The following is a 24,920-nucleotide window of genomic DNA, read 5'->3' as shown; positions in this document are numbered from 1 at the left end:
AGCACCTTGTCTTAATTGCTGCAACTTATTTATCATATCACGCGCATAGTAAGATGGAACAAATCTAGCTCTCATGGCCCTTTTCAGCGCATCCCAAGTTCTAGGTAAGTTATTAGGATTTTTCTTTCCATATTCTATCCACCAAACAGAAGCAAAATCTGTAAACTCACTAGTAGCAGCCCTAACACGTGTAGTCTCAGGAAATTCATGATATGCAAATTTTTGATCAACAGCAATCTCCCAAGTGATGTAAGCATCAGGGTCATATTTACCATCAAAAGGACGTATCTTAAATTTAATCTTACTGAAAGCATCATCATTATTGTTTACCTCGCGTCGGCGGTTGCCACCCATACCTCTACGGTTGTGACGAAGGCGACGTCGATCACGAGTGTCTTGATCATCATGTTCAGTATCACCAGTGTAGTCATCTTCATGACTACCGTGCTCTCGATCTCCCTCCTTTTCTTCTTTATGCTTCTCTTTATTTTCGGTGTGGAAATCATCAAATCGCCTTAGGAGAGCAGCAAGGCTTTTGTCCACACTAGCAACGGATTCCTCCAAACTTGTGAGCTTGTTGTTTGTGGCAATCTGCGTAGCCTCCAACTGCCCCAGCTTTTCATTTGTCACCTGCAAGTCGTTATCAAGTCCCTCTGTGTGCAGCTTCACTTTCCTTTCAAAATGTTGTATGATGCCCTTAGTGCGAGGTGTATGTGGTGTTTCGTTACCATCATCTGCCCCTGGCATGGTTCAAAGACAAAGACAACAAAAAGGCAAGTGAAGAAATAAAAGCCCTACAACTACTAGGATGTAGCTACAGCAAGTCGCTCACACTCAACCTGTAACACAAGTTCTTACCAATTCTTACCTTGCTTGACAGGAGGGGTCGTCTGCCAACAAGTGTACAGCAATGGACGAAGTGTATCGGTGCTGCAGCACAAGACCTGTCAAGCTGTAGAGTATGTGGAGCTATAGGTGGGCTGAAACAAGGAACGAACTAGCACCACGTTAGTTATAAAAGCGAGCTGAATAAGCGTTCGACGATGGTACTGTGCTGGTCCTAGGCTAGACCGTGCTAGAGACGCGAGCCTGGACACAAAGGAAAACCACAGCACACCCCCGAAAACAAGGTGGAAGAAACCTAAAATCAATATGAAAAACAGCCCCTTTTTTGAATCTTTTCTCTTTTCTCTTTTTTTTTCTTTTTTTGTTGGGCAACCTCAAAAACTGATTATATGAACAAAAGAATACAAAAGAGCAATTCGCTACACACACTTTTTTTCCGAAAGTACAGGGGTATTCCGGTAAAAAGAAGAGTAAGGCCGAACAAGTATGGAGTTATCCTTCTTTTTTTTATCACGTTGGTGGAACTCAGATTGGAACTCTACTCGATCTGGACCAAGACCACAGTTCAATTCGGACTTCGCAACAGATTCAACAGAGAGAAGATATGGTAATACTCGGCTGTGTATAGATGGTGACAAGAACTCGAAACTCTAAAGGACTAGACACTAAGACCAGCAACTCGACACAAACCGAAGCAACGCAAATTCAACAAGCCCTAACTAAAACGGTACTAGCCAAGGCACAAAGGTTTAATAGGATTATGGAAAAACTAATCTACTATATTTTTTTTGGCTTTTCTGGACTATAGGAAATTAATTAAAAACAGCAAAGGATTAGAAGTCTCTCACCGAAGAACCTTGCTCTGATTACCAACTGATGCGAACCCGCTAGGGTTTTTGCCCGATCATTTGATGAGAGACAGGGATAACTCGATTGGTGGATGGAGATGACGTTCACGGCCCGACTACAGCCCTCAAGACCGCGCCCGACTACAGCCCTCAAGACCGCGCCTTAGCAACCGATACACCACGTCCAACAGCCGTCACGATCTTGTGGAGCGCGACAACCAGCCCCTAGGGCTCCCGTCCTGCAAGCAATCGAAGAACTAGCAAGAACGAGGAAACAAGCACTGAATTTGCAAGATGAATTGAAGGTTTCAAACTGAATCTGAATCAACAATGGGGTTCCGAAGACAAGGAGACAGGCGGCTGATCCTGCACGCGCGCCTACAAGCAAGTAGCGAAGGCTAAACTTGATCTAAACAAAACCCAACGACCATGGCGGCTCTAGAGGGATATAAGTAGATGGATTGATGACCAAAGAGGTGTTGGGGTCGTCCTCCAACCCTAGGACGCGTCCCTAATGGACCCAACTTGATACATGGGCCATCAGCCCAAAATGAGGTGACGCAGCACCCTGGACAGCAAGACCTATCGACGGTAATTGGATCATTGCCGCTGCTGCTGAACAGGTATTGACGTGGGACTTGATTCATAAGAAAGTAGACTTGATAAGCTTTCCAACAAGTCCTGAAGCGCCTGAATCCGAATCCGTATGCAACCGTGGTAACGGTCACAAGTTGGCGCTTTGCTGCTGTCCGAATCCAGCGAGCGTGAGTCCTTCTCCCTTTCGGTCTTCTCCTTGGTTCCTAATCAAAACAAGAGTGCACGCGTTTCCATTGTCTGAACAAGATGGACACGAGCTTATCAAGGAACTCACTTGATTATTAAGTTGACGAACACGAGCACGAGTAAGAGGACCAGCTATAGGTTGTGTCGGAGAGGATGTATCGCTGGTGTTGATGTCATCATCACATATGGTATGTTCCATGCAAACTGTGCACCTATCTTGCATCAAGATTATAACTATCTCCAAACAGACAGAACCAAGATTCCACATGAGCCTCTTCACCAAGGAGTACCATCGCGTGCGTCCAAAATAGTTTCTTAGCCTATGGTGCATTAGGCACAAACCGTGTACGTATCTTGAACCGAAACTAACACTATCTCCAAAGAGACCGAAGTGAGATTCTATATGACACACGTCATCTAGGAGTTCTATTGGGTGCTTCCAAATATATTTCTAAGCATATGGTACGTTCGATGCAATTCGTGCACCTATCTTGCATCAAGATTAGCACTATCTCCAAACAAAGCAAACTGAGCTTCCACTTGAGCCCCTTTACCCAGGAGTATCATCGGGTGCATCCAAAATGGTTTCTTAGCCTATGATGCATTAGGCGCAAACTATGTACCTATCTTGCACCAAAACTAGCTCTGTCTCCAAACAGACCAAAGCGAGATTCTATATGACACATGCCATCTAGGAGTTCTATTGGGTGCGTCTAAATAGATTTCTTAGCATAGGGTATGTTCCATGCAAACCGTGCACCTATCTTATATCAAGATTAGCACTATCTCCAAACAGATCGAACCGAGCTTCCACTTGAGCCTCTTCACCTAGGATTATCATCAGGTGCTTCCATAATGGTTTCTGAGCCTATGGCGCATTATGTTCAAACCATGCACCAATCTTGCACCTAAACTAACACTGTCTCCAAACAGATTGAAGCGAGATTCCATATGACACACATGATCTAGGAGTTCTATCGGGTGCGTCCAAATCTATTTCTAAGAATATGGTACGTTCAATGCAAACCGTACACCTATCTTTCATCAAGATTGGCACTATCTCTAAACAGACCGAACCGACCTTCCACTTGAGCCTCTTCACCTAGGAGTACCATCGGGAACTTCCACAACGATTTCCGAGCCTATGGTGCACTGGGCACAAACCATGCAACTATCTTGCACCAAAACTAATATTATCTCCAACTGGACCAAAGCGAGATTCCATATGATACACTTGATGAGGACATCCCTAGCATTCATTCATCTTCAAATGAAACTCCACTTGATATAAGTGGTCCAATTTCAAGAAGTAGAGCTAAACAATTGGAGAAGGAAATTCATTCTCTGGTGAACGCTAACCTTATGTTTAATAATCAGTTTATGTTGAATGATCCTATACTTTTGAGTTCTTGTTTCAATGTCCTTAGGAATGATGGAGGGTATGAACCAGCATGGGATGAAGATGGATTCAAGCCTTTGGACATCTGAACCAAGAAGCCTATCGTGTGCATAAATAAAATGGTGGTTCATTACTTCTGCATGAGAAGGCAACCAGAAGCTAGATGGCTGACCCATGGTACAAATTCCAAGCATCACCACGGACAGAATACATGGAGTTACGTGGCATTCTACAGATGGATGAAAGCATCTTTAAGTCTATGTTGCAGCCCATCAAACGGTTCATTATTTAGACTTCCCAATAAAGAGTTATGCTCATTTTAGTAACTGCTGCCAGAAGCTGAGAAGACGCGCGAACCAGCCACGAAATCCACTAGTGGATGTGCATGCTGTCATGTATTCAAAGCTGAACGCCCCTATCTATATATATCTCTTGTACTAGACAATGAAAGGACACATCTTGCTTGGTTAAAATTCAGAATACACAAACTCGTGGAGTTTTGTTTATGCGTGAGTCTTGAGAGGCTTGCAAAACTTGTTCTTTCGATTCCTGAGAGAGTTGTAGAACGCCGAACTGCGGTTCATCCAGTTTGTGCCTTCACGTCTATACGGCGTGATTGCGTGGGCTGTTCGTCGGTACGTGGAAGGGTGATTGTCTCGGTAGTTCGTCGCGTGGACAGCCTCGCGGTGCACTGCCTCTTCACCAGGTCACGCAGCGACAAGTTATCAAGTTCGCGAATCCTACGAGAAGATCGGGCCACAACGACTTGTCTCACGCTATCCCTAGGCGTGAGCATATCATCTGGTACCAAAGCCTTCGTTTCCTCGGTAGGATTGTTCTTGATTTTGGTAGGATAGAGTTTAAATACCTACTGTCCACTGAGAGCCAAAAAGAAAACCTACAGCCCAAATTCATATGTGCTACTGATTTTGTAGTTTGCTTTATCGAGTTTTAATCCTTTAATATTTGTCTAGTTGCTGAATTTTTCTTTTCCACATTGTTCTAGTTATTATCTTTGTTCTAATCATCAAATTGCTTGCTGCATGTACCCATCCATCCCACCCTTGATCTGATCATCATTGCTTGCTGCGTATATATAAACAAAAAAAAAATACCCACCCATCCCACCCTTGTTTTCTAACCGCCACATATTCCCCACCACAGTTTCTTGTTTTTGTGCTGCACCATCCATCTTAGTGATCCCCTTTAGTTGAAAGTTGTGCTGCGTTTGACACAGAGGTTAAAAGAAAAGATGTCTATGGGTCAAAAGGACTGAAAACGAGTTTTTGTTCCAAAAAAAAAGAGAAAAAAAAAAGAAAAGCAAGAAAGAAAAAAAAGAAAAACAAAAAGAGAACTGTGTGCAGCACACCAAAAAGGGGTTTGGGCAGCAACAAGTTTTCGGTTGGTGCAAATTGGTGATCATCTATCCACTTACTACATCTCATTCCTTTCTTTGTGCATCCTTTCCTTTATATTCAGCAACTTAGACTTCTGTTCTTGGATTATTATTTGGTTTTGCATCACTACATTTCAGTGCATTCCACTAACATATTACCCCACCAAGCTCCACTTAAAGCACCGTGAGTTGTTGCACCGTCGTCGCTGTTACAATCACTCTTCCCTACAGATCGCAGCCCCGGTTCTTGCTCTTTTCAGGGAGAGAAAGAACTTGTTTTGTAAGTGGTGAGGGAGTGATTCCACATATATATTGTCCTTTTTTTTCCTCTACTAACATGGCAGGACGTGGAGATGGTGCCGCTGTTTCGGTGGAGGAATTTCAGGAGTTGCGTACACAAATGAATGATTTGGTGCAGCAGCTCCAAACTCTCCAATTGAACATACCACGTCGAGAACCGCCACCAAATGAGGATGATGATATTGATGAGGAGGATGAGCCACCGCGTCGTCCCGCTGGTCGTGGACGTGGCGGGCGTGGTCATGGTCTTCTTAATTTTGGTCGTGCTCGGCGCATTCCTGTTCGAGGTGGACGAGATTATGATGGTGATGATGATATGTTGTCTGACATGGATGATCATCGCCATGGTGGCCATCGTGGTTATCGTGACCGCCACCGTCGCCTTGATGATGATGGTTTAAGCAAAGTGAAAGTGTCTATTCCAAAATTTAATGGAAAAGAAAGTGCTGATGATTATTTTGAGTGGGAGACTAAGGTTGAACAGATCTTTGATTTGTATCCTTATCCTCCTGTCAAGAAAGCAAAGCTTGCTGCAATTGAGTTTTCAGGCTATGCAATCACTTGGTGGAATCAAGTGTGTACTGAACTCTGACGCGCTGGACATGATCGTATTACTTGGGAAGACATGAAGAGGGAAATGCGACGTCGTTTTGTTCCTGCATATTACTCTCGTGATCTACATTTGAAGCTAAAACGTCTTGTGCAAGGTACTCGTACTGTTGATGAATATTTTCAAGAATTGGAAATGTGTTTACTTCGTACAGGGATAACTGAAGATGAGGAATCCACAATGGCTCGATTTCTGGTTGGCCTCAATAAGCCCATTGCTGATAAAGTGGATATGACAAACTACACATGTCTCACTGAGTTGGTACATTTTGCAAAAAGGGCAGAACGACAACTTGCTGGATCTTATAAAGATCGTGCTTCATTTTCAGCTCATAATAGTGCTACTTCATGGCGCCAGTCACAGCAGCACGGGTCAGGGGTGCACACACCTACATCTCGTGCAACTTCTTCCAAACATTTTGATTCCAAAGGCAAAGCTGTAAGCTCTACTCAGTCCAGCTCCTCTGCTACTGCAGCCCCAAGGCATACAAGCAAGATTGAGTGTTTTAAGTGTGGTGGTCATGGGCATAAGCAAGCTGAATGTCCCAATCGTCATACGATTATTGCCCTTGCTGATGGTTCATATGATTCACAAAGTGAAGAGGAGGACGAGTTTCACAATGTCTTTGCAGATCATACTCTTGACACTTGTGAGTATTCAGCTGAGGATGGTACTTTTGAGCTAGGTATGAATTGTTTAGCTATTCAACCTATTCTAACTTTTGCTCCCAGTGACATGATAGAAGATGTTATTTCTCCATATTCTAATGAGATTACTAGTGCTGATTTTGATGAGTTGCTTGCTGATTTTCCTGATTTGGAGCCTTCTAAAATGAATAGATCATCTCCTTATTTGGTGGTTAGAAGAGTTCTTTCCACTCAGTTTGTTGCTGCTGAACAAGGACAACGTCATAATTTGTTTCAGTCCTGATGCAAAGTGAAAGGTCAAGTGTGTCGTTTCATCATAGATGGTGGGAGCTGCAATAATATTGTTAGTGCCTTGCTTGTTGAGAAGCTTGGCCTACCAACACGCCGCCATCCACACCCTTACCATATGCAGTGGCTGAATAATTCAGGGACAGTGAAGGCCTCATCCATGGTTCGTTTGTCTTTCTCCATTGGTGACTATCATGGTGAGGTTGATTGTGATATTGTACCCATGCAAGCATGCCATTTGCTGTTGGGTCGTCCATGGCAGTTTGATGTGGATTCGGTGCACTTTGGGCGGTCTAACAAGTATACTTTCATCCACAACGACAAGAAGGTGGTTCTTGTTCCATTATCTCCAGAAGAGATCTATGCTTCAGATGTGGCTCGCATGAAAAAAGAAGAATCTGACAAAAGAAAATTGAGTGAGGCTGCCAACACTAGTAAGGGAGAGACTTCTAACCAATCTAGCCACATAAAGCCTCTTTCCACTACAAAACAACACCACCAAAATGAGTGCTTATTTGTGAGCAGGAGTGATTTGAGAGAAGTGAGGAACACCACAGCCCCATTCTTTGTGCTCTTGCACAAGGAGGTCCTACTTTCAACTAACGATTTACCTTCATCGCTGCCTAGTGCTGTTCTTGATCTCTTACAGGACTTTGAAGATGTTTTTCCTGATGAGGTACCAGCTGGCCTTCCTCCACTCCGTGGTATTGAGCATCAAATCGATTTGGTACCTGGAGCTTCTCTTCCCAATCGTCCAGCCTACCGTGCTAATCCTGAAGAAACCAAAGAAATTCAGCGACAGGTAAAAGAGCTTTTGGACAAAGGGTATGTTCGTGAATCTCTATCACCTTGTGCTGTTCCAGTACTTTTAGTCCCTAAGAAAGATGGATCTTGGCGCATGTGTGTCGATTGTCGTGCCATTAATGCTATAACTGTACGATATCGCCATCCCATTCCTAGGCTTGATGACATGTTAGATGAATTGAGCGGCTCAACTATTTTCACCAAGATTGATTTACGCAGTGGCTATCACCAAATTCGCATGAAAATTGGTGATGAATGGAAGACAGCATTTACAACCAAATTTGGCTTGTATGAATGGCTTGTGATGCCCTTTGGCTTGACAAATGCTCCTTCAACTTTTATGCGCTTAATGAATCATGTTTTACGAGCTTTCATTGGCAAGTTTGTAGTTGTTTATTTTGATGATATTCTGATCTATAGCAAATCATTTGATGAACATCTTGATCATATCCATCAAGTACTTGCTGTTTTGAGGGAAGAGAAATTGTATGCCAACATTGCTAAGTGCACATTTTGCACAGATCGTGTTGTTTTTCTTGGTTTTGTTGTGACTGCAGATGGCATCCAGGTTGATGAAGAGAAGGTTAAGGCAATAAAGGATTGGCCTACTCCTACAAATGTGAGCCAAATTCGAAGTTTCCATGGTCTTGCAGGTTTCTATCGACGATTTGTTAAAGATTTCAGCACGATCGCTGCACCACTTAACAACTTGACAAAGAAGGATGTTCCATTCAAATGGGGAGATGACCAAGAGCAAGCCTTTGTAGAGTTAAAAAGAAAGCTTTGTGAAGCACCACTGCTGCAGCTACCTAACTTCGGTAAGACTTTTGAGATTGAATGTGATGCAAGTGGTATTGGCATTGGAGGTGTGCTACTTCAAGAAGGTAAACCTATTGCCTACTTTTCTGAAAAGTTAAATGGTCCACATCTGAATTATTCTGTCTATGATAAAGAGCTTTATGCCTTAGTTCGAGTTTTGGAAGTTTGGCAACATTATTTGTTACCTAAAGAATTTGTCATCCATTCTGATCATGAAGCTTTGAAATATTTAAAAAGTCAAGGCAAACTGAATCGTAGACATGCTAAATGGATCGAGTTCATAGAAACATTTCCCTATGTTGTTAAACATAAGCGTGGTAAAGATAACATTGTTGCAGATGCTTTGTCAAGAAGGTGTGGTTTGGTTACACAATTAGATACAAAAGTGCTTGGTTTGGAATCCATTAAAACACTCTATGCAACTGATTCTGATTTTAAAGAACCTTTCTCTCATTGCATTGCTGGAAAAGGCTGGGACAAGTATTATGTACATGATGATTTTTTATTTCGAACTAACAAACTATGCATTCCAGCCTGCTCGATTCGTCAAGTTCTTTTACAGGAAGCACATGCTGGTGGCTTAGCTGGTCATTTTGGCATCAAAAAGACATTGGACATGCTCTCTGATCATTTCTTTTGGCCACATATGCGACGTGATGTTCAACGACATGTCGAGCGCTGCATAATCTGCTTGAAAGCTAAGTCCCGCCTTAATCCCCATGGTCTCTATACTCCATTACCAATCCCAACTATACCTTGGGAAGATATATCCATGGATTTTATTCTGGGATTACCAAGGTCTCAGAGGGGGAGGGACTCTATCTTCGTTATTGTTGATCGCTTCTCAAAAATGGCACATTTTATTCCATGTCACAAGAGCGATGATGCTTCACACGTTGCTGATTTGTTTTTCAGGGAGATTGTTCGTTTACATGGAGTGCCAAAGACTATTGTTTCAGACCGAGATACAAAATTCCTGAGCTATTTTTGGAAGACATTATGGGCTAAACTTGGCACGAAGTTGTTATTTTCCACCACTTGTCACCCACAAACGGATGGGCAAACTGAAGTTGTCAACCGTACCCTGTCCACCATGCTGCGTGCCGTGCTAAAAAAGAATTTGAAGCAGTGGGAAGAATGTCTTCCACATGTCGAATTTGCTTATAATAGGGCACTACATTCCACAACAAATTTTTGTCCATTTGAAATTGTTTATGGTTTTAAGCCACATACTCCCATGGATCTTTTGCCTTTACCATTACAGGAACAAGTTAACTTGGATGCAGCGAAGAGATCCAACTTTATCAAGAAGCTACATGATGAGACAAGAAGAAATATTGAGAAGAAATCAGCACAATATGCAAAGCAAGCGAACAAAGGTAAGAAGAAGGTTACATTTCAGCTCGGTGACCTCGTGTGGTTGCATCTACGCAAGGATCGATTTCCCCAACAACGTAAGAGTAAGTTATCACCTAGAGGTGATGGTCCATTCAAGGTTCTAAAAAAGATAAATGATAATGCATACAAAATTGAGCTGCCACCTGAATATTCCAATGTTAGTCCAACATTCAATGTCAAAGACTTGCTTCCATTTGTTGGTGAGCCTGAGTCTAGGACGACTCCTTCTCAAGAGGGGGAGGCTGATGAGGACATCCCTAGCATTCATTCATCTTCAAATGAAACTCCACTTGATATAAGTGGTCCAATTACAAGAAGTAGAGCTAAACAATTGGAGAAGGAAATTCATTCTCAGGTGAACGCTAACCTTATGTTTAATAATCAGTTTATGTTGAATGATCCTATACTTTTGAGTTCTTGTTTCAATGTCCTTAGGAATGATGGAGGGTATGAACCAGCATGGGATGAAGATGGATTCAAGCCTTTGGACATCTGAACCAAGAAGCCTATCATGTGCATAAATAAAATGGTGGTTCATTACTTCTGCATGAGAAGGCAACCAGAAGCTAGATGGCTGACCCATGGTACAAATTCCAAGCATCACCACGGACAGAATACAAGGAGTTACGTGGCATTCTACAGATGGATGAAAGCATCTTTAAGTCTATGTTGCAGCCCATCAAACGGTTCATTATTTAGACTTCCCAATAAAGAGTTATGCTCATTTTAGTAACTGCTGCCAGAAGCTGAGAAGACGCGCGAACCAGCCACGAAATCCACTAGTGGATGTGCATGCTGTCATGTATTCAAAGCTGAACGCCCCTATCTATATATATCTCTTGTACTAGACAATGAAAGGACACATCTTGCTTGGTTAAAATTCAGAATACACAAACTCGTGGAGTTTTGTTTATGCGTGAGTCTTGAGAGGCTTGCAAAACTTGTTCTTTCGATTCCTGAGGGAGTTGTAGAACGCCGAACTGCGGTTCATCCAGTTTGTGCCTTCACGTCTATACGGCGTGATTGCGTGGGCTGTTCGTCGGTACGTGGAAGGGTGATTGTCTCGGTAGTTCGTCGCGTGGACAGCCTCGCGGTGCACTGCCTCTTCACCAGGTCACGCAGCGACAAGTTATCAAGTTCGCGAATCCTACGAGAAGATCGGGCCACAACGACTTGTCTCACGCTATCCCTAGGCGTGAGCATATCAACACTTCATCAAGTAGTTCCATCGGGTGCATCTACAGTTCTATCGGGTGTGTCGAAATTGATTTCTGAGCATATAGTATGTTCCATGCAAACCGTGCACCTATCTTGCATCAAGATTAGCACTATCTCCAAACAGATCGAACCGACCTTCCACTTGAGCCTCTTCACCTAGGATTATCATTGGGTGCTTCCATAATGTTTTTTGAGCATATGGTGCATTATGCGCAAACCATGCACCAATCTTGCACCTAAACTAACACTGTCTCCAAATAGATTGAAGCGAGATTCCATATAACACACATGATCTAGGAGTTCTATCGGGTGCGTCCAAATTGATTTCTGAGGATATGGCACGTTCCATGCAAACCGTACACCTATCTTTCATCAAGATTAGTACTATCTCCAAACAAAGCAAACTGAGATTCCACTTGAGCCCCTTTACCTAGGAGTATCATCGGTTGCATCCAAAATGGTTTCTTAGGCTATGATGCATTAGGCGCAAACTGTGTTCCTATCTTTCACCAAAACTAACTCTGTCTCCAAACAGACCAAAGCGAGATTCTATATGACACATGTCATCTAGGAGTTCTATTGGGGGGCGTCCAAATGGATTTCTTTGCATATGGTATGTTCCATGCAAATCGTGCACCTATCTTGCATCAAGATTAGCACTATCTCCAAACAGAACGAAGCGACCTTCCACTTGAGCCTCTTCACCTAGGAGTACCATCGGGAACTTCCACAACGATTTCTGAGCCTATGGTGCACTCGGCACAAAGCATGCAACTATCTTGCACCGAAACTAATACTATCTCCAACTGGACCGAAGTGAGATTCTATATGATACACTTCATCTAGTAGTTCCATTGGGTGCATCTACAGTTCCATCGGGTGTGTCCAAATTGATTTCTGAGCATATGGTATGCTCCATGCAAACCGTGCACCTATCTTGCATCAAGATTAGAACTATCTCCAAACAGACAGCACCAAGATTCCACATGAGCCTCTTCACCAAGGAGTACCATCGCGTGCATCCAAAATAGTTTCTTAGCCTATGGTGCATTAGGCACAAACCGTGTACCTATCTTGCACCAAAACTAACACTATCTCCAAAGAGACCGAAGTGAGATTCTATATGACACACGTCATCTAGGAGTTCTATTGGGTGCTTCCAAATATATTTCTAAGCATATGGTACGTTCGATGCAATTCGTGCACCTATCTTGCATCAAGATTAGCACTATCTCCAAACAAAGCAAACTTAGATTCCACTTGAGCCCCTTTACCGAGGAGTATCAACAGGTGCATCCAAAATGGTTTCTTAGCCTATGATGCATTAGGCGCAAACTATGTACCTATCTTGCACCAAAACTAACTCTGTCTCCAAACAGACCAAAGCGAGATTCTATATGACACATGTCATCTAGGAGTTCTAAGATTATCATCGGGTGCTTCCATAATGGTTTCTGAGCCTATGCTGCATTATGCGCAAACCATGCACCTAAACTAACACTATCTCCAAACAAATTGAAGCGAGATTCCATATGACACACATGATCTAGGAGTTCTATCGGCTGGATCCAAATTGATTTCTGAGAATATGGTATGTTCCATGCAAACCATACACCTATCTTTCATCAAGATTAGCACTATCTCCAAGCAGACCGAACCGAGCTTTCACTTGAGCCTCTTCAAATAGGAGTACCATCGGGAACTTCCACAACGATTTCTGAGCCTATGGTGCACTGGGCACAAACCATGCAACTATCTTGCACCGAAACTAATACTATCTCCAACTGGACCGAAGCGAAATTCCATATGATACACTTCATCTAGTTGTTCCATTGGGTGTATCTACAGTTCCATTGGGTGTGTCCAAATTGATTTCTGAGCATATGGTATGTTCCATGCAAACCGTGTACCTATCTTGCATCAAGATTAGAACTATCTCCAAACAGACAGAACCAAGATTCCACATGAGCCTCTTCACCAAGGAGTACCATCACGTGCGTCCAAAATAGTTTCTTAGCCTATGGTGCATTAGGCACAAACCGTGTACCTATCTTGCACCGAAACTAACACTATCTCCAAAGAGACCGAAGTGAGATTATATATGACACACGTCATCTAGGAGTTCTATTGGGTGCTTCCAAAGAAATTCGAAGCATATGGTATGTTCGATGCAATTCGTGCACCTATCTTGCATCGAGATTAGCACTATCTCCAAACAAAGCAAACTAAGCTTCCACTTGAGCCCCTTTACCCAGTAGTATCATCGGGTGCATCCAAAATGGTTTCTTAGCCTATGATGCATTAGGCGCAAACTGTGTACCTATCTTGCACCAAAACTAACTCTATCTCCAAACATACCAAAGTGAGATTCTATATGACACATGTCATCTAGGGGATCTATTGGGGTGCGTCCAAATGGATTTCTTTGCATATGGTATGTTCCATGCAAACCGTGCACCTATCTTGCATCAAGATTAGCACTATCTTCAAACAGATCGAACCGACCTACCACTGGAGCCTCTTCACCTAGGAGTACCATCAGGAACTTCCACAACGATTTCTGAGCCTATGGTGCACTGGGCACAAACCATGCAACCATCTTGCACCGAAACTAATACTATCTCCAACTGGACCGAAGCGAGATTCCATATGATACACTTCATCTAGTAGTTCCATCGGGTGCATCTACAATTCCATCGGGTGTGTCCAAATTGATTTCTGAGCATATGGTATGTTCCATGCAAACCGTGCACCTATCTTGCATCAAGATTAGAACTATCTCCAAACAGACAGAACCAAGATTCCACATGAGCCTCTTCACCAAGGAGTACCATCGCGTGCGTCCAAAATAGTTTCTTAGCCTATGGTGCATTAGGCACAAGCCGTGTACCTATCTTGCACCAAAACTAACACAATCTCCAAAGAGACCGAAGTGAGATTCTATATGACACACGTCATGTAGGAGTTCTATTGGGTGCTTCCAAATATATTTCGAAGCATATGGTACGTTCGATGCAATTCGTGCACCTATCTTGCATCAAGATTAGCACTATCTCTAAACAAAGCAAACTGAGACTCCACTTGAGCCCCTTTACCCAGGAGTGTCATCGGGTGCATCCAAAATGGTTTCTTAGCCTATGATGCATTAGGCGCAAACTGTGTACCTATCTTGCACCAAAACTAACTCTGTCTCCAAACAGACCAAAGCGAGATTCTATATGATACATGTCATCTAGGAGTTCTATTGGGGTGCGTCTAAATGAATTTCTTAGCATATGGTATGTTCCATGCAAACCGTGCACCTATCTTGCATCAAGATTAGCACTATCTCCAAACAGATCGAACCGAGCTTTCACTTGAGCCTCTTCACCTAGGAGTACCATCGGGAACTTCCACAACGATTTCTGAGCCTATGGTACACTGGGCACAAACCATGCAACTACCTTGCACCGAAACTAATACTATCTCCAACTGGACAGAAGCGAGATTCCATATGATACACTTCATCTAGTAGTTCCATCGGGTGCATCAACAGTTCCATTGGGTGTGTCCAAATTGATTTCTGAGTATATGGTATGTTCCATGCAAACCGTGCACCTATCTTGCATCAAGATTAGAACTATCTCCAAACAGACAGAACCAAGATTCCACATGAGCCTCTTCACCAAGGAGTACCATCACGTGCGTCCAAAATAGTTTCTTAGCCTATGGTGCATTAGGCACAAACCGTGTACCTATCTTGCACCGAAACTAACACTATCTCCAAAGAGACCGAAGTGAGATTCTATATGACACACGTCATCTAGGAGTTCTATTGGGTGCTTCCAAATATATTCGAAGCATATGGTACGTTCGATGCAATTCGTGCACCTATCTTGCATCAAGATTAGCAGTATCTCCAAACAAAGCAAACTGAGCTTCCACTTGAGCCCCTTTACCCAGGAGTATCATCGGGTGCATCCAAAATGGTTTCTTAGCCTATGATGCATTAGGCGCAAACAGTGTACCTATCTTGCACCAAAACTAACTCTGTCTCCAAACAGACCAAAGCGAAATTCTATATGACACATGTCATCTAGGAGTTCTATTGGGGTGCGTCCAAATGGATTTCTTTGCATATGGTATGTTCCATGCAAACCGTGCACTTATCTTGCATCAAGATTAGCACTATCTCCAAACAGATCGAACCGACCTTCCACTTGAGCCTCTTCACCTAGGATTATCATTGGGTGCTTCCATAATGGTTTTTGAGATTATGGTGCATTATGCGCAAACAATGCACCAATCTTGCACCTAAACTAACACTGTCTCCAAACAGATTGAAGCGAGATTCCATATAACACACATGATCTAGGAGTTCTATCAGGTGCGTCCAAAATGATTTCTGAGGATATGGTACGTTCCATGCAAACCGTACACCTATCTTTCATCAAGATTAGCGCTATCTCCAAATAGACCGAACCGAGCTTTCACTTGAGCCTCTTCACCTAGGAGTACCATCGGGAACTTCCACAACGGTTTCTGAGCCTATGGTGCACTGGGCACAATCCATGCAACTATCTTGCACCAAAACTAATACTATCTCCAGCTGGACCGAAGCGAGATTCTATATGATACACTTCATCTAGTAGTTCCATCGGGTGCATCTACAGTTCCATTGGGTGTGTCCAAATTGATTTCTGAGTATATGGTATGTTCCATGCAAACCGTGCACCTATCTTGCATCAAGATTAGAACTATCTCCAAACAGACAGAACCAAGATTCCACATGAGCCTCTTCACCAAGGAGTACCATCGCGTGCGTCCAAAATAGTTTCTTAGCCTATGGTGCATTAGGCACAAACCGTGTACCTATCTTGCACTGAAACTAACACTATCTCCAAAGAGACCAAAGTGAGATTCTATATGACACACGTCATCTAGGAGTTCTATTGGGTGCTTCCAAATATATTTCGAAGCATATGGTACGTTCGATGCAATTCGTGCACCTATCTTGCATCAAGATTAGCACTATCTCCAAACAAAGCAAACTGAGATTCCACTTGAGCCCCTTTACCCAGGAGTATCATCGGTTGCATCCAAAATGGTTTCTTAGCCTATGATGCATTAGGCGCAAACCGTGTACCTATCTTGCTCCAAATCTAACTCTGTCTCCAAACAGACCAAAGCGAGATTCTATATGACACATGTCATCTAGGAGTTCTATTGGGGTGCGTCTAAATTAATTTCTTAGCATATGGTATGTTCCATGCAAACCGTGCACCTATCTTGCATCAAGATTAGCACTATCTCCAAACAGATCGAACTGACCTTCCACTTGAGCCTCTTTACCTAGGATTATCATCGGGTGCTTCCATAATGGTTTCTGAGCCTATGGTGCATTATGCGCAAACCATGCACCAATCTTGCACCTAAACTAACACTGTCTCCAAACAGATTGAAGCGAGATTCCACATGACACACATGATCGAGGAGTTCTATCGGGTGCATCCAAATTGATTTCTGAGAATATGGTATGTTCCATGCAAACTGTACAACTATCTTTCATCAAGATTAGCACTATCTACAAACAGACCGAACCGAGCTTTCACTTGAGCCTCTTCACCGAGGAGTACCATCGGGAACTTCCACAACGATTTCTGCGCCTATGGTGCACTGGGCACAAACCATGCAACTATCTTGCACCGAAACTAATACTATCTCTTGCTGGACCGAAGCGAGATTCCATATGATACACTTCATCTAGTAGTTCCATTGGGTGCATCTACAGTTCCATCGGGTGTGTCCAAATTGATTTCTGAGCATATGGTATGTTCCATGCAAACCGTGCACCTATCATGCATCAAGATTAGAACTATCTCCAAACAGACAGAACCAAGATTCCACATAAGCCTCTTCACCAAGGAGTACCATCGCGTGCGTCCAAAATAGTTTGTTAGCCTATGGTGCATTAGGCACAAACCGTGTACCTATCTTGCACCGAAACTAACACTATCTCCAAAGAGACCGAAGTGAGATTCTATATGACACACGTCATCTAGGAGTTCTATTGGGTGCTTCCAAATATATTTCGAAGCATATGGTACGTTCGATGCAATTTGTGCACCTATCTTGCATCGAGATTAGCACTATCTCCAAACAAAGTAAACTGAGATTCCACTTGAGCCTCTTTACCTAGGAGTATCATCGGGTGCATCCATAATGGTTTCTGAGCCTATGGTGCATTAGGCGCAAACTGTGTACCTATTTTGCACCAAAACTAACTTTGTGTCCAAACAGACCAAAACGAGATTCTATATGACACATGTCAACTAGGATTTCTACTGGGTGCGTCCAAATGGATTTCTTTGCATATGGTATGTTCCATGCAAACTGTGCACCTATCTTGCATCAAGATTAGCACTATCTCCAAACAGATCGAACCGACCTTCCACTTGAGCCTCTTCACCTAGGACTATCATTGGGTGCTTCCATAATGTTTTTTGAGCCTATGGTGCATTATGCGCAAACCATGCACCAATCTTGCACCTAAACTAACACTGTCTCCAAACAGATTGAAGCGAGATTCCATATAACACACATGATCTAGGGGTTCTATCGGGTGCGTCCAAATTGATTTCTGAGGATATGGTACGTTCAATGCAAACCGTACTCCTATCTTTCGTCAAGATTAGCACTATCTCCAAACAGACCGAACCGAGCTTTCACTTGAGCCTCTTCACCTAGGAGTACCATCGGGAACTTCCACAACGGTTTCTGAGCCTATAGTGCACTGGGCACAAACCATGCAACTATATTGCACCGAACTAATACTCTCTCCAACTGGACCGAAGCGAGATTCCATATGATACACTTCATGTAGTAGTTCCATTGGGTGCATCTACAGTTCCATCGGGTGTGTCCAAATTGATTTCTGAGCATATGGTATGTTCCATGCAAACCGTGCACCTATCTTGCATCAAGATTAGAACTATCTCCAAAAAGACAGAACCAAGATTCCACATGAGCCTCTTCACCAAGGAGTACCATCGCGTGCTCCAAAATAGTTTCTTAGCCTATGGTGCATTAGGCACAAACCGTGTACCTATCTTGCACCGAAACTAACACTATCTCCAAAGAGACCAAAGTGAGATTCTATATGACACACGTCATCTAGGAGTTCTATTGGGTGCTTCCAAATATATTTCGAAGCATATGGTACGTTCGATGCAATTCGTGCACCTATCTTGCATCAAGATTACCACTATCTCCAAACAAAACAAACTGAGCTTCCAGTTGAGACCCTTTACCCAGGAGTATCATCGGGTGCATCCAAAATGGTTTCTTAGCCTATGATGCATTAGACACAAACTGTGTACCTATCTTGCACCAAAACTAACTCTGTCTCCAAACAGACCAAAGCGAGATTCTATATGACACATGTTATCTAGGAGTTCTATTAGGGTGCGTCCAAATGGATTTCTTTGCACATGGTATGTTCCATGCAAACCGTGCACCTATCTTGCATCAAGATTAACACTATCTCCAAACAGATCGAACCGACCTTCCACTTGAGCCTCTTCACCTAGGATTATCATTGGGTGCTTCCATAATGGTTTTTGAGCCTATGGTGCATTATGCGCAAACCATGCACCAATCTTGCACCTAAACTAACACTGTCTCCAAACAGATTGAAGCGAGATTTCATATAACACACATGATCTAGTAGTTCTATCGGGTGCGTCCAAATTGATTTCTGAGGATATGGTACGTTCCATGCAAACCGTACACCTATCTTTCATCAAGATTAGCACTATCTCCAAACAGACCGAACCGAGCTTTCACTTGAGCCTCTTCACCTAGGAGTACCATCGGGAACTTCCACAATGGTTTCTGAGCCTATAGTGCACTGGGCACAAACCAGGCAACTATCTTGCACCAAAACTAATATTATCTCCAACTGGACCAAAGCGAGATTCCATATGATACACTTCATCTAGTAGTTCCACCGGGTGCATCTACAGTTCTATTGGGTGTGTCGAAATTGATTTCTGAGCATATAGTATGTTCCATGCAAACCGTGCACCTATCTTGCATCAAGATTAGCACTATCTCCAAACAGATCGAACCGACCTTCCACTTGAGCCTCTTCACCTAGGATTATCATTGGGTGCTTCCATAATGTTTTTTGAGCATATGGTGCATTATGCGCAAACCATGCACCAATCTTGCACCTAAACTAACACTGTCTCCAAATAGATTGAAGCGAGATTCCATATAACACACATGAGCTAGGAGTTCTATCGGGTGCGTCCAAATTGATTTCTGAGGATATGGCACGTTCCAAGCAAACCGTACACCTATCTTTCATCAAGATTAGCACTATCTCCAAACAAAGCAAACTGAGATTCCACTTGAGCCCCTTTACCTAGGAGTATCATCGGTTGCATCCAAAATGGTTTCTTAGGCTATGATGCATTAGGCGCAAACTGTGTTCCTATCTTTCACCAAAACTAACTCTGTCTCCAAACAGACCAAAGCGAGATTCCATATGACACATGTCATCTAGGAGTTCTATTGGGGTGCGTCCAAATGGATTTCTTTGCATATGGTATGTTCCATGCAAATCGTGCACCTATCTTGCATCAAGATTAGCACTATCTCCAAACAGATCGAAGCGACCTTCCACTTGAGCCTCTTCACCTAGGAGTACCATCGGGAAATTCCACAACGATTTCTGAGCCTATGGTGCACTCGGCACAAAGCATGCAACTATCTTGCACCAAAACTAATACTATCTCCAACTGAACCGAAGTGAGATTCCATATGATACACTTCATCTAGTAGTTCCATTGGGTGCATCTACAGTTCCATCGGGTGTGTCCAAATTGATTTCTGAGCATATGGTACGTTCCATGCAAACCGTACACCTATCTTGCATCAAGATTAGAACTATCTCCAAATAGACAGAACCAAGATTCCACATGAGCCTCTTCACCAAGGAGTACCATCGCGTGCGTCCAAAATAGTTTCTTAGCCTATGGTGCATTAGGCACAAACCGTGTACCTATCTTGCACCAAAACTAACACTATCTCCAAAGAGACCGAAGTGAGATTCTATATGACACACGTCATCTAGGAGTTCTATTGGGTGCTTCCAAATATATTTCTAAGCATATGGTACGTTCGATGCAATTCGTGCACCTATCTTGCATCAAGATTAGCACTATCTCCAATAAAGCAAACTTAGATTCCACTTGAGCCCCTTTACCGAGGAGTATCATCAGGTGCATCCAAAATGGTTTCTTAGCCTATGATGCATTAGGCGCAAACTGTGTACCTATCTTGCACCAAAACTAACTCTGTCTCCAAACAGACCAAAGCGAGATTCTATATGACACATGTCATCTAGGAGTTCTAGGATTATCATCGGGTGCTTCCATAATGGTTTCTGAGCCTATGGTGCATTGTGCGCAAACCATGCACCTAAACTAACACTATCTCCAAACAGATTGAAGCGAGATTCCATATGACACACATGATCTAGGAGTTCTATCGGGTGCATCCAAATTGATTTCTGAGAATATGGTATGTTCCATGCAAACCATACACCTATCTTTCATCAAGATTAGCACTATCTCCAAGCAGACCGAACCGAGCTTTCACTTGAGCCTCTTCAAATAGGAGTACCATCGGGAACTTCCACAACGATTTCTGAGCCTATGGTGCACTGGGCACAAACCATGCAACTATCTTGCACCGAAACTAATACTATCTCCAACTGGACCGAAGCGAGATTCCATATGATACACTTCATCTAGTTGTTCCATTGGGTGTATCTACAGTTCCATCGGGTGTGTCCAAATTGATTTCTGAGCATATGGTATGTTCCATGCAAACCGTGTACCTATCTTGCATCAAGATTAGAACTATCTCCAAACAGATAGAACCAAGATTCCACATGAGCCTCTTCACCAAGGAGTACCATCACGTGCGTCCAAAATAGTTTCTTAGCCTATGGTGCATTAGGCACAAACCGTGTACCTATCTTGCACCGAAACTAACACTATCTCCAAAGAGACCGAAGTGAGGTTATATATGACACACGTCATCTAGGAGTTCTATTGGGTGCTTCCAAATAAATTCGAAGCATATGGTATGTTCGATGCAATTCGTGCACCTATCTTGCATCAAGATTAGCACTATCTCCAAACAAAGCAAACTAAGCTTCCACTTGAGCCCCTTTACCCAGTAGTATCATCGGGTGCATCCAAAATGGTTTCTTAGCCTATGATGCATTAGGCGCAAACTGTGTACCTATTTTGCACCAAAACTAACTCTGTCTCCAAACATACCAAAGTGAGATTCTATATGACACATGTCATCTAGGAGATCTATTGGGGTGCGTCCAAATGGATTTCTTTGCTATGGTATGTTCCATGCAAACCGTGCACCTATCTTGCATCAAGATTAGCACTATCTTCAAACAGATCGAACCGACCTTCCACTGGAGCCTCTTCACCTAGGAGTACCATCAGGAACTTCCACAACGATTTCTGAGCCTATGGTGCACTGGGCACAAACCATGCAACTATCTTGCACCGAAACTAATACTATCTCCAACTGGACCGAAGCGAGATTCCATATGATACACTTCATCTAGTAGTTCCATCGGGTGCATCTACAATTCCATCGGGTGTGTCCAAATTGATTTCTGAGCATATGGTATGTTCCATGCAAACCGTGCATCTATCTTGCATCAAGATTAGAACTATCTCCAAACAGACAGAACCAAGATTCCACATGAGCCTCTTCACCAAGGAGTACCATCGCGTGCGTCCAAAATAGTTTCTTAGCCTATGGTGCATTAGGCACAAGCCGTATACCTATCTTGCACCAAAACTAACACTATCTCCAAAGAGACCGAAGTGAGATTCTATATGACACACGTCATCTAGGAGTTCTATTGGGTGCTTCCAAATATATTTCGAAGCATATGGTACGTTCGATGCAATTCGTGCACCTATCTTGCATCAAGATTAGCACTATCTCTAAACAAAGCAAACTGAGACTCCACTTGAGCCCCTTTACCCAGGAGTGTCATCGGGTGCATCCAAAATGGTTTCTTAGCCTATGATGCATTAGGCGCAAACTGTGTACCTATCTTGCACCAAAACTAACTCTGTCTCCAAACAGACCAAAGCGAGATTCTATATGATACATGTCATCTAGGAGTTCTATTGGGCTGCGTCTAAATGAATTTCTTAGCATATGGTATGTTCCATGCAAACCGTGCACCTATCTTGCATCAAGATTAGCACTATCTCCAAACAGATCGAACCGACCTTCCACTTGAGCCTCTTTACCTAGGATTAGCATCGGGTGCTTCCATAATGGTTTCTGAGCCTACGGTGCATTATGCGCAAACCATGCACCAATCTTGCACCTAAACTAACACTGTCTCCAAACAGATTGATGCGAGATTCCATATGACACACACGATCTAGGAGTTCTATCGGGTGCATCCAAATTGATTTCTGAGAATATGGTATGTTCCATGCAAACTGTACGATCGGGTGCATCCAAATTGATTTCTGAGAATATGGTATGTTCCATGCAAACTGTACACCTATCTTTCATCAAGATTAGCACTATCTCCAAACAGACCGAACCGAGCTTTCACTTGAGCCTCTTCACCTAGGAGTACCATCGGGAACTTCCACAACGATTTCTGAGCCTATGGTGCACTGGGCACAAACCATGCAACTACCTTGCACCGAAACTAATACTATCTCCAACTGGACAGAAACGAGATTCTATATGATACACTTCATCTAGTAGTTCCATTAGGTGCATCAACAGTTCCATCGGGTGTGTCCAAATTGATTTCTGAGTATATGGTATGTTCCATGCAAACCGTGCACCTATCTTGCATCAAGATTATCACTATCTCCAAACAGACAGAATCAAGATTCCACATGAGCCTCTTCACCAAGGAGTACCATCACGTGCGTCCAAAATAGTTTCTTAGCCTATGGTGCATTAGGCACAAACCGTGTACCTATCTTGCACCGAAAATAACACTATCTCCAAAGAGACCGAAGTGAGATTCTATATGACACACGTCATCTAGGAGTTCTATTGGGTGCTTCCAAATATATTCGAAGCATATGGTACGTTCGATGCAATTCGTGCACCTATCTTGCATCAAGATTAGCAGTATCTCCAAACAAGGCAAACTGAGCTTCCACTTGAGCCCCTTTACACAGGAGTATCATCGGGTGCATCCAAAATGGTTTCTTAGCCTATGATGCATTAGGCGCAAACTGTGTACCTATCTTGCACCAAAACTAACTTTGTCTCCAAACAGACCAAAGCGAAATTCTATATGACACATGTCATCTAGGAGTTCTATTGGGGTGCGTCTAAATTAATTTCTTAGCATATGGTATGTTCCATGCAAACCGTGCACCTATCTTGCATCAAGATTAGCACTATCTACAAACAGATCGAACTGACCTTCCAATTGAGCCTCTTTATCTAGGATTATCATCGGGTGCTTCCATAATGGTTTCTGAGCCTATGGTGCATTATGCGGAAACCATGCACCAATCTTGCACCTAAACTAACACTGTCTCCAAACAGATTGAAGCGAGATTCCACATGACACACATGATCTAGGAGTTCTATCGGGTGCATCCAAATTGATTTCTGAGAATATGGTATGTTTCATGCAAACTGTACACCTATCTTTCATCAAGATTAGCACTATCTACAAACAGACCGAACTGAGCTTTCACTTGAGCCTCTTCACCGAGGAGTACCATCGGGAACTTCCACAACAATTTCTGAGCCTATGGTGCACTGGGCACAAACCATGCACTTTTCTTGCACTGAAACTAATACTATCTCCAGCTGGACCGAAGCGAGATTCCATATGATACACTTCATCTAGTAGTTCCATCGGGTGCATCTACAGTTCCATCGGGTGTGTCCAAATTGATTTCTGAGCATATGGTATGTTCCATGCAAACCGTGCACCTATCTTGCATCAAGATTAGAACTATCTCCAAACAGACAGAACCAAGATTCCACATGAGCCTCTTCACCAAGGAGTACCATCGCGTGCGTCCAAAATAGTTTCTTAGCCTATGGTGCATTAGGACAAACCGTGTACCTATCTTGCACCGAAACTAACACTATCTCCAAAGAGACCGAAGTGAGATTCTATATGACACACGTCATCTAGGAGTTCTATTGGGTGCTTCCAAATATATTTTGAAGCATATGGTACGTTCGATGCAATTTGTGCACCTATCTTGCATCAAGATTAGCTCTATCTCCAAACAAAGCAAACTGAGATTCCACTTGAGCCTCTTTACCCAGGAGTATCATCGGGTGCATCCATAATGGTTTCTGAGCCTATGGTGCATTATGTGCAAACCATGCACCAATCTTGCACCTAAACTAACAATGTCTCCAAACAGATTGAAGCGAGATTCCATATAACACACATGATATAGGAGTTCTATCGGGTGCGTCCAAATTGATTTCTGAGGATATGGTACGTTCCATGCAAACCGTA

This window comes from Sorghum bicolor, unplaced genomic scaffold (assembly GCF_000003195.3).
Source record: "Sorghum bicolor cultivar BTx623 unplaced genomic scaffold, Sorghum_bicolor_NCBIv3 super_41, whole genome shotgun sequence".
In the NCBI taxonomy this organism is placed as follows: Eukaryota; Viridiplantae; Streptophyta; class Magnoliopsida; order Poales; family Poaceae; genus Sorghum; species Sorghum bicolor.
This window is presented reverse-complemented; position numbering follows the sequence as displayed.